General features: G+C 43.2%; 1 long non-coding RNA gene across 1 annotated transcript in view; it reads left to right on the top strand.

Annotated features, from left to right (window-relative positions):
* Positions 1-1,654: 1,654 nt before the first annotated feature.
* Positions 1,655-13,929, top strand: part of LOC106578346 (uncharacterized) — a 28,380-nt gene continuing 16,105 nt past the window's right edge. Inside the window, exon 1 of the long non-coding RNA XR_001322426.3 lies at positions 1,655-1,670. This is a non-coding gene — a long non-coding RNA (uncharacterized LOC106578346). The remainder of the gene's footprint in view (positions 1,671-13,929) is intronic.

Raw genomic sequence — 13,929 nt, 5'->3', positions numbered from 1 at the left:
GGGTGTCTTGCTAATTGCCTATAATTTCCACCTGTTGTCTATTTCATTTGCACAACAGCATGTGAAATTTATTGTCAATCAGTGTTGCTTCCTAAGTGGACAGTTTGATTTCACAGAAGTGTGATTGACTTGGAGTTACATTGTGTTGTTTAAGTGTTCCATTTATTTTTTTGAGCAGTATATATATATTTTTTTAATTATAACAATTATTTATTTATTTTTATCACAAGTAGGTCACCGACCCTAACGCCCTAATGGGCGGGCCGCCGCTGCCACATACACACTAATGCTTGCCAACAGCTTCAAAGATCTGGTAACAATACTAAGATGAGAGAATGGGACAAAGAAGCCACGTCATGCAACTTTAGCCAGGAGCACTTCTTCTACATTGAGAAAGTGCACAGGAAAAGCAGAACAACAGGTGACCAACCCAAACAAGAAATGAGAAGTGTACAAAGCCGGCTGCCAAAGACCCTAAATAATGTGAAGGTTGGATCCAACGCACAATATTCGAGGAATAGTACCATTAGCCCAGGGCTAAGAGAAACGGATAATGATTGTTAATAAACATTGTTGATTGTTAATTGTTGAGAAAAATTATATTCACAATGAAGTAGCAAAGAAGCACCTTTTAATAAAAAAACTGTCAAACCAAACAAGAAGTCGCACTTCACTTGAAAAAACTGACTGAATGAGAGAGGGGGTTTTGGTTTGTTTGAGGGAGTTTAACACAATTCGAGTGAGAACATAGCTGTTTAATTGTCTCCTGGAGCATATACCAAAAATACTTTACCATAGTCTAGAACATATAATTTCATACAAAGTGGTTACATATACACATATTCCGCCCGATACCTCAGGGGTTGCCATTAGGCTGAAACAAAATCCAGATTGTGGCTTTAAATCACATACACAACACCATGGAATTGGAGGCCAAAGCAAATATACGATACATGTGAGATGACTATTGGCTGAAAGGGATGTCTGGGGTGAGGCTCAGATGTCATATATAAATGAAGGAGATGGTTACTTTTGAACCATACATTCAAGTAGTCAGAGAGGTAAGAGTTCACTTTCCTCTGTATAAAAACCTTTATGGACTTTTCTTGACATTTAAGAATATTGAAGGTACTTAAAAGTCTTATCAAACTTAGTACATTTTTTGTATGTATGTATGTATGTATGTATGTATGTATGTATGTATGTATGTATTTATTTATTTAGCGTCACAAAAAAAGTATGGATGTTTAGGGCTATTTGCGATTGGAAAATATGTGACATCTCCTTATCGCCTTTAAGATGCAAGTCTTATCAAATGTTGGCTAAACAATTGTATTATTATAGACGTGACTTTAGCAATGTATGTTAAAGAGAGTTTTTCGCCCTTATAATTTCTCAGTCAATATTCCATATTACGGAACGTAATGTGGCACAGCGGTTGAGAACTCAATTCCTGAAATGGCAAGCTGATGGTGCCGCGATCCACTCTCTCATTTTCTTTCTTGAAGGATGTATAGAAAATCTCTACAATGACATTTAAGAAAATCCACCAAATTGTCAACAGTGACACTCAAATTACAGAAAAATATATATTGAATATCTGAGAAAGGTGTTGTTGATGTAATTAAAAACAATATTTTTTCTGTTATCTTTTACAGCAAAGAATGAAGGTAAGCTAACTAAATTACATTGGGGCTAACAGGCTAATATTTAATTTTTGTTGAAGGAGAAACAGAAAAAGATAGACAGAATTAGGATTACAGATCATGCAGTCGAATTCAAATTGAGAAATGCAGCATACCTTCATTGGAAATCTAAAAGGTCTATGTACCAAGCTGTGAAGCAAAACTGAAACATAGCCACTCTCTCCTCTCCTAGCAACAGTAGCTTGCTACATAAGTTTTTAGCTAGATAACGTTACTTATATCCCGACAACATTGACGCTATATTTTTGTTCTCAGCCACATTCATCTAAGCCACATTCAAAATTGAATTCAAGCCAGATAGCTTACATTATTGAAATTGTATCTGTTTTGTTAGTTTATGTTGTAATGTCAGTTGTTAGCTATCTAATCTAGCCAGGCTCCCGGGTTCACGTCTCGTCCGAGCAGCCCACTTATGGCACAAGTATGCTAGCTGGCTAGCTAACTCATCGTATCTTGACAACATTAACCCTCAACATAATTATTTTATTAAATTATCTCAGCCATAGTCACAATTACATTCAAAGCAGATGAACTATCTAACATGCATGAGCTCAGATCAGCTACAAACATTACATTTGTTGAATCTAACCAACCTCTCCACCTTATGTAGCTAGCTAGTTAGCTACAATAGCTAATTAAAACAATTCTCTGAAATGACATAATAGCATAATGCCGTGACAGTTTTATCAAATATAAGTAGAACGTTATGGCTATGTCTATTCTTACCTTGATTGTAGCAGTATTTGTTACTCTTTGGCCAGGATCGAGTTTGGGAAACATGTTGTATAAGATCACGCTTGATCTTGTGTCGAATCTGTTGATTCCATCTTCTTTTGGTCATCCTCATCGTGGTACTCGGGGCCCGGGTATCTTCCTTCACTGTCCCTGTCCCACACTGGTCTCAAACCAGTATATCATCCTCCACTGTCCCTGTCCCACACTGGGTTCAAACCAGTATATCTTCCTCCACTGTCCCTGTCCCACACTGGTCTCAAACCAGTATATCTTCCTCCACTGTCCCTGTCCCACACTGGGCACAAACCAGCGATCCTCTGCTTGCAAACAAATGACTGTCCTCCTTGACAACATACCAACGGTTTGAAACACCCAAAAGGTACCAATTGGATGGCTCCATCCACAACATTTCAAGCTAGCTGTGGAGTGAGTTTACAGCAAGTTCTTAACCGGATTAAACATTTGTATATGATCATGTATAAGTGTAGGTCTGTGATTCTTCTCGTGACGCACCTGCCCTCGACACTACTCATTCATGTTGCCTCTCTCTTAGACCATGGTACTGTACTCCTCAGTCTTGCCTTCGTGGCTCTTCAGTGAGATGAGGTGGTGGTACTGGGGGGTTGCTTTCTCTCGGGCTCATTCATCCAAGGCATGCCTCTCCAGAGGAACACTGAGGGGGGAGAGAGGGATAGATGGGAAGGAGACAAAAATTGACATGGTCTTATCAGTAAGGAATACCAGTATAAATACAGGTATTCTGGTTGTAAATGGGGTACTTGTCGAGGCAAATAATGCATTACTAAACCTTCTAAAAAGACATCGAAGAGCCGTTGAAGAGCTAAGGGGAGAATACTCACATGTACATGGAGAGGAAACAATAGGTGGAGTTGACTCTGTGTCTCCTAGTTGAACATCTCACTGGAATGCCAGCCATTAGACAAACATCAGCCATTAGACTAACAGAGAGATACAAGGGACTGGTGGTTAGTGCGTGTATCACTAGAGTGGTGTTCTACTCAGGCTTTTATAAAGCTAGCTAGCTTCAGTTAGCTTCACATTCCAGGTCAGGCTTCATCCGTACTATGACGGTGGATAATGGTCGCCGCCTGCCGCTAACTCTGGCAGGCTTGTAACTGTGTGTGCATGTCACACATGGCTAGTCGAATTCAAATCAACATCTAATTTTATTGGTCACATACACATGGTTAGCAGATGTTAATGCGAGTGCAGCGATATGCTTGTGCTTCTGGTTCTGACAGTGCAGTAATATCTAACAAGTAATCTAACAATTCCCCAACAACCACCTAATACACACAAATCTAAAAGGGGTGAATGAGAATATGTACATATAAATGGATGAGCGATGGCTGAGCGGCATAGGCAAGGTGCAATAGATGGTATAAAATACAGTATACGCATATGATATGAGTAATGTAAGATATGTAAACATATTACATTGGCATTATTTAAAGTGCCATTGTTTAAAGTAACTAGTGATCCATTTGTTAAAGTAGCCAGTGATTGGGTCTCCATGTAGGCAGCAGCCTCAATGAGTTAGTGATTGCTGTTTAGCAGTCTGATGGCCTTGAGATACAAGCTGTACTTCAGTCTCTCGTCCCCAGCTTTGAAGCACCTGTACCTTCTGGATGGTAGCGGTGTGAACAGGCAGTGGCACGGGTGGTTGTTGTCTTTGATTATCTTTTTTGCCTTCCTGTGACATCGCTGTGTATAGACTTTTCTATTGTATTATTGACTGTATGTTTGTTTATCCCATGTGGAACTCTGTGTTGTTTGTGTCGCACTGCTCTGCTCTATCTTGGCCAAGTTGCAGTTGTAAATGAGAACTTGTTCTCAACTGGCCTACCTGGTTAAATAAAGGTGAAATAAATAAATAAAAAAAATATATATAGGTGTCACGGAGGGCAGGTAGTTTGACCTCGGTGATGCGTTGTGCAGTTAGTCAGGGTTTTGGGTGACAAGCCAAATTTCTTTAGCCTCCTGAGATTGAAGAGGAGCTATTGCGCCTCTTGGAACTCGAGACAATGCTGAAACATCAACCCATAGGCGAGTCAGTGCTACCTTTTCATTTGTGACAATCAAAATTAAATAAAAGTTATCTTGCAAATTCAGCAGGCTATGGTGTGAAATAGGCTTTTTAAAAAGTGCCATCTTTATCTTATTATTTATTGTTAATGCCATCTTTGGTGTGCTTATCAATGCACTGGCACTTTTTCCCCACTCCTAATGCTCCTGCTGTCTGTGGAACGGCTTATTGCGATGTGGCCATAGACATAATCCATAGAAGGGTTTTGGATCTCTAACCCTGACAATTTGACTGTTAAACTCATGGGTACACTAGCAATGGCTGCCAGTCTTGACTTGAATGGGAACTGTCATCTATTGATTATACAGTGGCAAGAAAAAGTATGTGAACCCTTTGGAAATATTTGGATTTCTGCATGAATGAGTCATACATTTTGATCTGATCTTCACCTAAGTCACAACAATAACTAGTAACACACAAACAATTATATGTTTTCATGTCTTTATTGAACACACCGTGTAAACATTCACAGTGCAGGGTGGGAAAAGTATGTGAACCCTTGAATTTAACTATAGGCTATCTAACTACCCAACGTTTATTGACTTGATTATTTCCGTCATTCTTAGCTTAGCTAAATGGTATAGACGTTGTGCGTTCTCAATGGACATTCAGTAAATTCGCTCTTGTTATCTACACCAATTTCAGAGCACCCTCATCTGAGTGTACCAGAGCGCAGAATAATTAATTTATGAGCGCTCAACACCCGTTGAATTTAGCCGGTGTCAGTAAACGTTGGCAAAAAGCCAAATTAAATTGTTTCCAGCAGCACAGTTACAGTCACCAACGCTCTGGTTAACACGAAAACTGCCTTACCAGCTCTGCTAGGGTGAGCAAAATGGTCAGAGTGGTCTCATTTGTGTCTGGAAGTAGCTAGCAAGCTAGCCAGCGTTAGCTTGGGTGCTTGACTGCCGTTGTAAGGCCAGAATACTCAAATCAACCCTACTCCTCAGCCAGAACGTCCAGTGTGCGCTCTGAGAGCTGACAAACTGACAATCTGACAACGCTTTGAATTTATGAGCGTCACGTTGTACAGCGCCATATTTTCTCTTCCATCCTAATGGTTTTAAATTTTTCATGGATTAGAAACACCATCATATTAATGAAATTAATTAAGCATGAACCAATCAAAAGTTTGGACACACCTACTCATTCCAGGATTTTTCTTTATTTTTACTATTTTCTACATTGTAGAATAATAGTGATGACATCACAACTATGATATAACACCGGTCTCCCGAGTGCCCTGCCTTCTGTAGTACAGACATAGCCTGCTTGCTCTCCCTTATGTAAGGAATTGGGCACTTTCCCATGTTTACTAGTGTATATCGTAGACTGCACAGTAGCCTAATAAACACATTTCGTTAATAAAATAATTATAAAAATACTCTTTCGAAATGCAGATGTTGATTTAGTTATGGATCCAAAATGAATTACTATGGGAATGAACATCACTGATTTACAGAAATATTGGAACAAAGTTGTCTAATGAAGGCAAACAATTTAGAATCGTCCAATTCTGTAGCCTACTCCCAACCGTCAAGTTGTACAGCGCCATATTTTCCATTCTATCCTAATGGAAACCCTGAGGGTTTCGTTTTAATCTAAATAGAAACATCATAATATTAATCAAATTAATTAAGCCAAATTTCTTAAAATCCATCCCATATACTATGTTATTACAAAAAGCGTTTAAATTCTCTAGTAATGCCAATATGGAATACTATCAAATGCTTCTCAAAGATGCCCTCTTGTGGTCAAACTAGCAATAACTTTCATTAACAGAAAAAATGTCTGACAAATAGATAACATGCCACAGAATGCTGCAGCAGCCTGCAAGGGATCCCGTAGTATGACGGAACTTTTAAAGGAGGAACCACTGTGTAACCTAGATATTAATTTTTCCGGCATATTCATAAATAGCTAGCTAAATAACTGGCTAGGCAGCTAACGTCATAACTTTTAGGACCTATACCGAGACGTTTTCTCTGACAGGAAAACTATTATTGGTAACGTCAGCTAACAGGTTAGCCTCTTCGCTCTGGGAGACCTGTAAGGTCATTGGTGTATCCAATGTGTACAGGTCTCCCGGAGTGAAGAGGGAACTAGCAAGAGGGATATAACTAACTAGCAAGCCTGTAGTTAGTTGAAGATGTCGCTTTGCCAAATGTCACAAGTCTGTAGCTACCTAGCCAGGCAGGTAGAAAATCTTGGCTAGTTTGGTTGTCTGTGACCAAACGCTAGATATCTAGATAGTTAGATATTTGCTAGCTAAAGGTAGCGTCCCCTAATATTGCCGGTACGATGGCACCATTCGCTAACTTAACTAACGCTGTGTAGCTGGCTATAATGTTAACATAGATTAAAAAAGGAATACAATTACTTATTTGGTTACAATGACTGAAAGCCCTATCAAACTAGCTAGCTGTGTATCTTATGGTGGGGGGGGGGGGGAGGGGGTATAGTTATATTTTATGAAATAGTTCTTATGAAAGTTTGCTAGCTCGCTATCAATGTTCAAACCTTATCTGACCTAGCTAGCTATCTAGCTAAGGTAGCTAATTTTATGTTCAAAGTTTAACATTGTTTGCTAGACACAAACAGAATGATACATGGAATGATCTGCACAAAAAGGCAACCAAGCAAGGTCTATTAGCTAACGAATCCCCTTTGGCCTGTTTTAATTAACATTAACTAGCTAACGTTTTGACAACCGTCACTTCCCAGAGACAGTTTCAACAAACAAAGCAACAACTTTCTACCTTTGATAATTCTAACCTTTAACATAATAGCTACTAGTGATGTTAATTTTGATACCGGAGCTCTGAGGATTGCACATTTTGGTCACCAAAAAAAAATGGGGAACGGAAAAAACCTAAATTGCACCACCATCTAACCCTGCACCTATACACTATCACCAAAAACCCACCAACCCATCCATTACTTGGCCCCAAACGATCCTACACTAGGCCGTCGGGCTGGAAGGATGGAACACCTTCTCTCTTCCTGTAGATCTTCTGCACTAAACTCTCTCACACCCAAATATTTATCTGTTGCTGCAACAAACACATCTATCTTCTGTGATTTCCGCTCCATATGTACAGTGCAGTTGATCACCATGGCTATAAATGCAAGAAATACAACCTTACTAAAACGCATTCTCTCTGGCTTTCTCTCTAAGGACTACTCACCTTGGGCTATCCTCTACTGTCTTCAATGCCTCAGCATAGGAAACTTTCTGCCCCACTTGAACTCTGGCAATCTCAACCCGTCTCTCTCTCACAGGGCACTTCGTATCCCCAGCTGCATGGGCACCCCCAGATTTAACACAATGCTTTCTCTACCCCAATTGTACACTCCCTGTGACTATGCCCTCCTGCACATTTCTCACATCGTGGGATCTCCCTTTTACACAATACTGCAACGTGTCCGAATCCTTGGCAAAGCGGAATCGGAACATAGACCCTCACAGAATAGCAAATATACCCTAACCTTATCAGGTAGAAACTCTGTGTCAAAACTCAAGACAGACAGGCTATTCTCAGTTTCGCCATTGCCACAGGGTCTACGTCTTACCAAACGGCGAGCGTCACAAACACAAGGAATTGTCACACCCTATTCTGTTTCACCTGTCTTTGTGCTTGTCTCCACCCCCCTCCAGGCGTCACCCATCTTCTCCATTATCCCCTGTGTATTTATACCTGTGTTCTCTGTTTGTCTGTTGCCAGTTAGTTTTGTTTGTGAAACCTACCAGCATTTGTTACCCTGCTCCTGTTTCCAAGTCCTTCCCGGTTCTGTCTGCCCTGACCGCCATTCTATACCTTACCCCACCTCACTGGATTATTGACCCCTGCCTGCCCTGACACTGCCTGCGGTTCTGGACCCTTTGCTCCTTCTCTGGATTACTGACCCCTGCCTTTGACCTGTCGTTTGCCCGCCCGTATTAGAAATAAACTTTTGTTTCTTTGACACTGTCTGCATCTGGGTCATACCTGAAACGTGATAAGGAATATTTATTTTCATTTGATCCACCTCTACACTCAATGCTACCCCAAAGCACACCAGAGGTTGAGCTCTGAGCCGCGTGACTTGAAGCACCCTCTTCCTCTGGGACAATGCCACTTCCCGAAATGCCGCCACCTAAAGTACTGGAGTGTGTATTCAGTCACAGCTTAGACTAAATAAACATTAAGAAAAAGTAAACCCTCACACCTGATCCTGTACTACTAAGAAAATTAACTTCTAACAAACCCTCACCCAACCCCCAAATCCCTCAATGACCCTACACAATCTTTCCCCCTCGTCCACATACCGGTACTTAAACAATGTAAACACATGCATCACTGTTTCAAACATACTGTACACTTCAGGTGTACATAACCAATCACATGCTTTCCAACCAGATCTAAGGAGTTCAATGTACAATATCCTAGACGTAACCATGCAAAAACCACCTCTTCCTTCCTAATCAGACCTTTCAATCTTGGTCCACCAACCTTTCTTTGGGCTCTACATTAATAGCTCTGATCTTACATTTGGCCTCACCTACTTCTCCCTGTCTGAACTAACTTGACTGTGTATATCAGGGTTCCCCTCATGTATGCATATTTAAATCATTATATAGTTCATAAACTATTAACGTAATTGCAAGACCTATTTACATTTGGTCTAGTTTAAACTGTTAAGGGGCTGTAAAATTTGGAAAGCAACAACTTTAGGCTGCCATGTTTTATGCCATTTCAAATAGTTATAGTGCTTGGTGTCAGGATATGTCCTACTATGATTTTCTTTTGTCTTAATTAAGCCGAAAAAGAGAACATTTAAAGCTCATTTGATCTGTGCACTAACAAGGCTTTTCAGCACAAGCAGCTTGACTAACAGAAACGCTGAGAATCGAGAAGCAGGTAAAGCGTTTAATAAAACATGGAACGAGACAACAGAACAGTAGCGTCTACACATAAACACAGGAACAATACTGACTGGGAAAGAACCTAAGAGAGTGCCAGATATAGGGGAGGTAATGGAGTCCAGGTGTGCCGCATGATGTACAGGTGCACGCGATGACCGGTGGTTAGTATACCGGCGACGTAGAACGCCGGAGAGGAGACGTGACAGTAAACCTCTCGACACGCGGCTCCAGCCGTAGGACGATGCCGGCCAGAGGGACGGCCCTAAGGACGAGGAGATGAAGGTGGAACTCCCGGATGATGTTGGGATCCAGAATGTCCTCCAGATATTGGAGCCGACCCCCACGACGGCGGGAGTCCAGTGGAGATGTGACGGCATAGGCCGGACCCCCCTTGATGTCTTAGGGGGGTGTCGTGGGGGACAGCATCAGCTAGGGGACCAAGAACCACCGGCCTGAGAAGGGAGACATGAAAGAACGTGAGTTGAGGTAGTCTCTGGGAAGCTGTAATCTATACGTCACCTCGTTGACCCACCGGAGCACCTTGAATGGCCCCACAAACCAGGGGCTCAGCTTCTTGCAGGGCAGGCGCAGCGGGAGGTTCCTGAGAGAACCAGACATGATCCCCAGTGTGGTACATGGAGGGGGTCACATTGCGGTGGCAGTCTGCGTCTTTTGACGGTGGATGGCGTGCTGGATTCTCACGTGAGCGTCGCTCCACACTTCTGTAGGCCTGAACCACTCATCAACCGCAGGAGCATCGGTCTGGTCCAGGGTCCACGGAAACAGGACAGGCTGAAACCCCAGAACACACTGGAAGGTGGTCAACCCAGTGGAGGAGTGACGTAGCGAGTTCTGGGCGTACGCCGCCCATGGAAGGAATCAAGCCCAATCTCCCTGCCGGTCCTGACAGTGACGCCTCAGGAACCTTCCCAACTCCTGGATCATCCTCTCCACCTGCCTGTTGGACTGAGGCTTATACCCGGAAGTGAGGCTGACCGTGACCCCGAGCTTCTCCATACCCGTGAAGTGGGGGCCACGGTCAGAGACGATGTCCTCCGGAAGGCCATAATGCCAGAAGACCTGCTGGAATAGTGCCTCAGCAACCTGGAGAGCAGTAGGGAGACCAGAAAGAGCGATTAAACAGGATTTTGTAAATCTATCCACAACCACCAAAATGGTGGTGAAACCGTCAGCGGGGAGATCAGTAACAAAGTCAATGGATAGATGAGACCAGGGACGCTGAGGCACGGGAAGGATTTTCCCTGCTGGAGCATTACGGGGGGAAATTTGGGCACATAGGGAACAATAGTTGACGTAGCAAGTGACATCCCCCGCCAAGGTGGGCCACCAGTACTTCTCAGAGATGGATTGGGTAGTGCGAGAAATACCTAGATGTCCAGCAACAATAGCGGTCTGTGCCCAGGTCAGCAGCCGATCCCTTATCCCGTGGGAACATAGATGCGCTCAGGAGGACAGTGGGTGCGGGCTCCCTCTCCAGGTCCTGGCAAATGTCCACATCTACGTCCCAGACCACATTAACAACTACTTGGGAGGATGGGATTATAGGTGCATTCTGGACCCTCTGCCGAATCGTGAAGACAGGACATCAGCCTTTGTTTTTTGAACCTGGGCAATAGGTCAGCTTGAAGTCGAACCATGTGAAGAAATTGCTTGGCTCGGAATCAGCTTCTTTGCTGTCCGTATGCACTCCAGGTGCCGATGGTCGGTGAGGATGATGAATGGTTCCTTGCCGACCTCCAGCCAGAGTCTCCACTCCTCTAATGCAAACTTCTCCGCCAGGAGCTCTCGATCACTGATGTCGTAATTCCTCTCTGCAGGGGACAGTTTCTTAGAGTAATATGCACACGGATACAATTTATTTGGATTACCCTGTCGTTAAGACAGAACTGCCCCCACAGGATATTGTGGGATCTGGGTGTTTGAGCAATAAGGCAAAGGTGAAACGTCCCTCGTCGGCTGCTGGACTCCACACCAACCTACGGGGACCACCCTTAAGGAGAGAGGTGAGAGGGGCAGCGACGGAGCTTAAGTTCCTGATGAAATGGCGGTAGAAGTTGGCAAACCCCAAAAAAACATTGTAAACCCTTTATGATGGTTGGGACTGGCCATGACCGGACCGCAACTACCTTCTTTACGTTCATTCTCTCTCTGCGGGCTGATTTGGTAGCCTAAGGAGACAGCCTTTTGATGAAATTGGCTTGTGTGTGAGTGATGTGATCCTCCAGGGTAGCCAAGTAGACCAGAATGTCATGAATATACACGACCACCTGGCATCCGAGCATTACCCGAACACCTCGTTAACGAACGCTTGGAACACTGACAGAGCATTGGCTAAGCCAAATGGCATCACCAAGTACTCGTGGTGGCCAGACATTGTGCTAAATGCAGTCTTCCATTCATCGCCCTCCCGGATGTAGATGAGATTGTATGCACTCCGCAAGTCCGGTGAAGAACCGGGCCCCGCAGAGCTGTTCGATGACTGCCAGTCCTCTAATCAATACATGGACGTAACCCTTCATTCTTCCTGTCCACATAGAAGAAACCAGCCGACGCAGGAGAAGTGGACGTGCGGATAAAACATTGTTGGAGTGCCTCTTGGATGTAATCCTCCATGGCCTGTGTCTCAGCCACTGACAGAGGGTAGATGCGTCTACGCGAAGGCGCAGACTCTGCCTGCAGGTCGATGGCACAGTCCCAGGGGTGATGACGAGGAAGACAAGTGGTGCAGGTCTTGGAGAATACTTCCCGCACGTCCTGGTATACCTCTGGGATGTGGGGCTGAAGGGCAACCACAGGACTCTCAACCGACATGGAACTACAGGGGATGTGGAAGCAGGTCATCCGGCATTCGGGTGACCAGTCTGATTCTCATCCTCGACCATGAGATGTTGGGGTTATGCCATTGAAGCCAAGGGAGGCCGAGGATAATCTTGTGGACTGGTGATGAAGGAGATGTTCTCCTGATGAATGGACTCCACGGTGAGGGGTTGGGTGATGGTTCCGGATCCTAGTGGCCGATTATCGACGGCTTGAACTGGGAAAGGAGAGGAGAGCGGGTATGAGAGGATGTTAACCTTTTGCGGAACCCCTAGCCAACAGTCAATGGCATAGCACGGTGCAAAATACAAAACCGACTAAAATACCACAATTAAATTCTCTCAAACAAGCAACTATTTTACACCATTTTAAAAGACAAGACTCTCGTTAATCTAACCACATTGTCCGATTTCAAAAAGGCTTTACAGCGAAAGCAAAACATTAGATTATGTCAGGAGAGTACCCAGCCAGAAATAATCAGCCATTTTCAAAACAAGCATATATGTCACAAAAAATAAATGCAGCACTAACCTTTGATGATCTTCATCAGATGACACGCCTAGGACATTATGTTATACAATACATGCATGTTTTGTTCAATCAATTTCATATTTATATCAAAACCAGCTTTTTACATTAGCATGTGATGTTCAGAACTAGCATACACACCGAAAACCTCCGGTGAATTTACTATATTACTCTGCATAAACGTTCAAAAAAACCATAATTATTTTAAGAATTATAGATACAGAACTCCTTTATGCAATCGCGGTGTCAGATTTTAAAATAGCTTTTCGGCAAAAGCACCTTTTGCAATATTCTGAGTACATAGCTCGGCCATCACGGCTAGCTATTCAGACACACGCCAACGGCGAGGCTCAGTAAACTCAGAATTACTATTACAAAAATTGGATTACCTTTGCTGTTCTTCGTCAGAATGCACTCCTACAACAAATGTTATTTTGGTCCCAAATAATCCATAGTTATATTCAAATAGCTCCGTTTTGTTCATGCGTTCAGGTAACTATCCGAAGGGTGACGCGCGGGCGCATTTCGTGACCATTTCAAAATGTTCCTTTATTGCACTTAGAAGCATGTCAAACGTTGTTTAAAATCAATTTTTATGCGATTTTCCTCATAAAATAGCGATAATATTCCAACCGGACAACCTTGTATTCATTCAAACAGGTGATGAAAAAAGGTGTACTCTCGTGCCCGTGCGCGCCAGGCTCTGAGCCACTAGGCTGACCACTCACAAACAGAGCTCCTGGACCTTGCCCAGAGACAGCAGAGATCCCATTCCAATTTCTGGCACCTTCAGAGAGCCAATGGAAGCCTTAGAAATTGTCATGTCACAGTAGAGATACTGTATTTTCGAGAGAGGCAACAGAAGGACCAGAAAATTGTCAGACAGGCCACTTCCTGTATGGAATCTCAGGTTTTGGCCTGCCATATGAGTTCTGTTATACCCAGACACCATTCAAACAGTTTTAGAAACTAGAGTGTTTTCTATCCAAATATACTAATTATATGCATATTCTAGTTTCTCGGCAAGAGTAGTAACCAGATTAAATCGGGTACGTTATTTTCACCCGGTCGTGAAAATAGTGCCCCCTATCCACAACAGGTTAAGAGAG

This window comes from Salmo salar, chromosome 19 (assembly GCF_965601325.2).
Source record: "Salmo salar chromosome 19, fSalSal1, whole genome shotgun sequence".
In the NCBI taxonomy this organism is placed as follows: Eukaryota; Metazoa; Chordata; class Actinopteri; order Salmoniformes; family Salmonidae; genus Salmo; species Salmo salar.
Note: the sequence above shows the minus strand (reverse complement) of the source record. Positions and strands in the feature narration are given on the sequence as shown.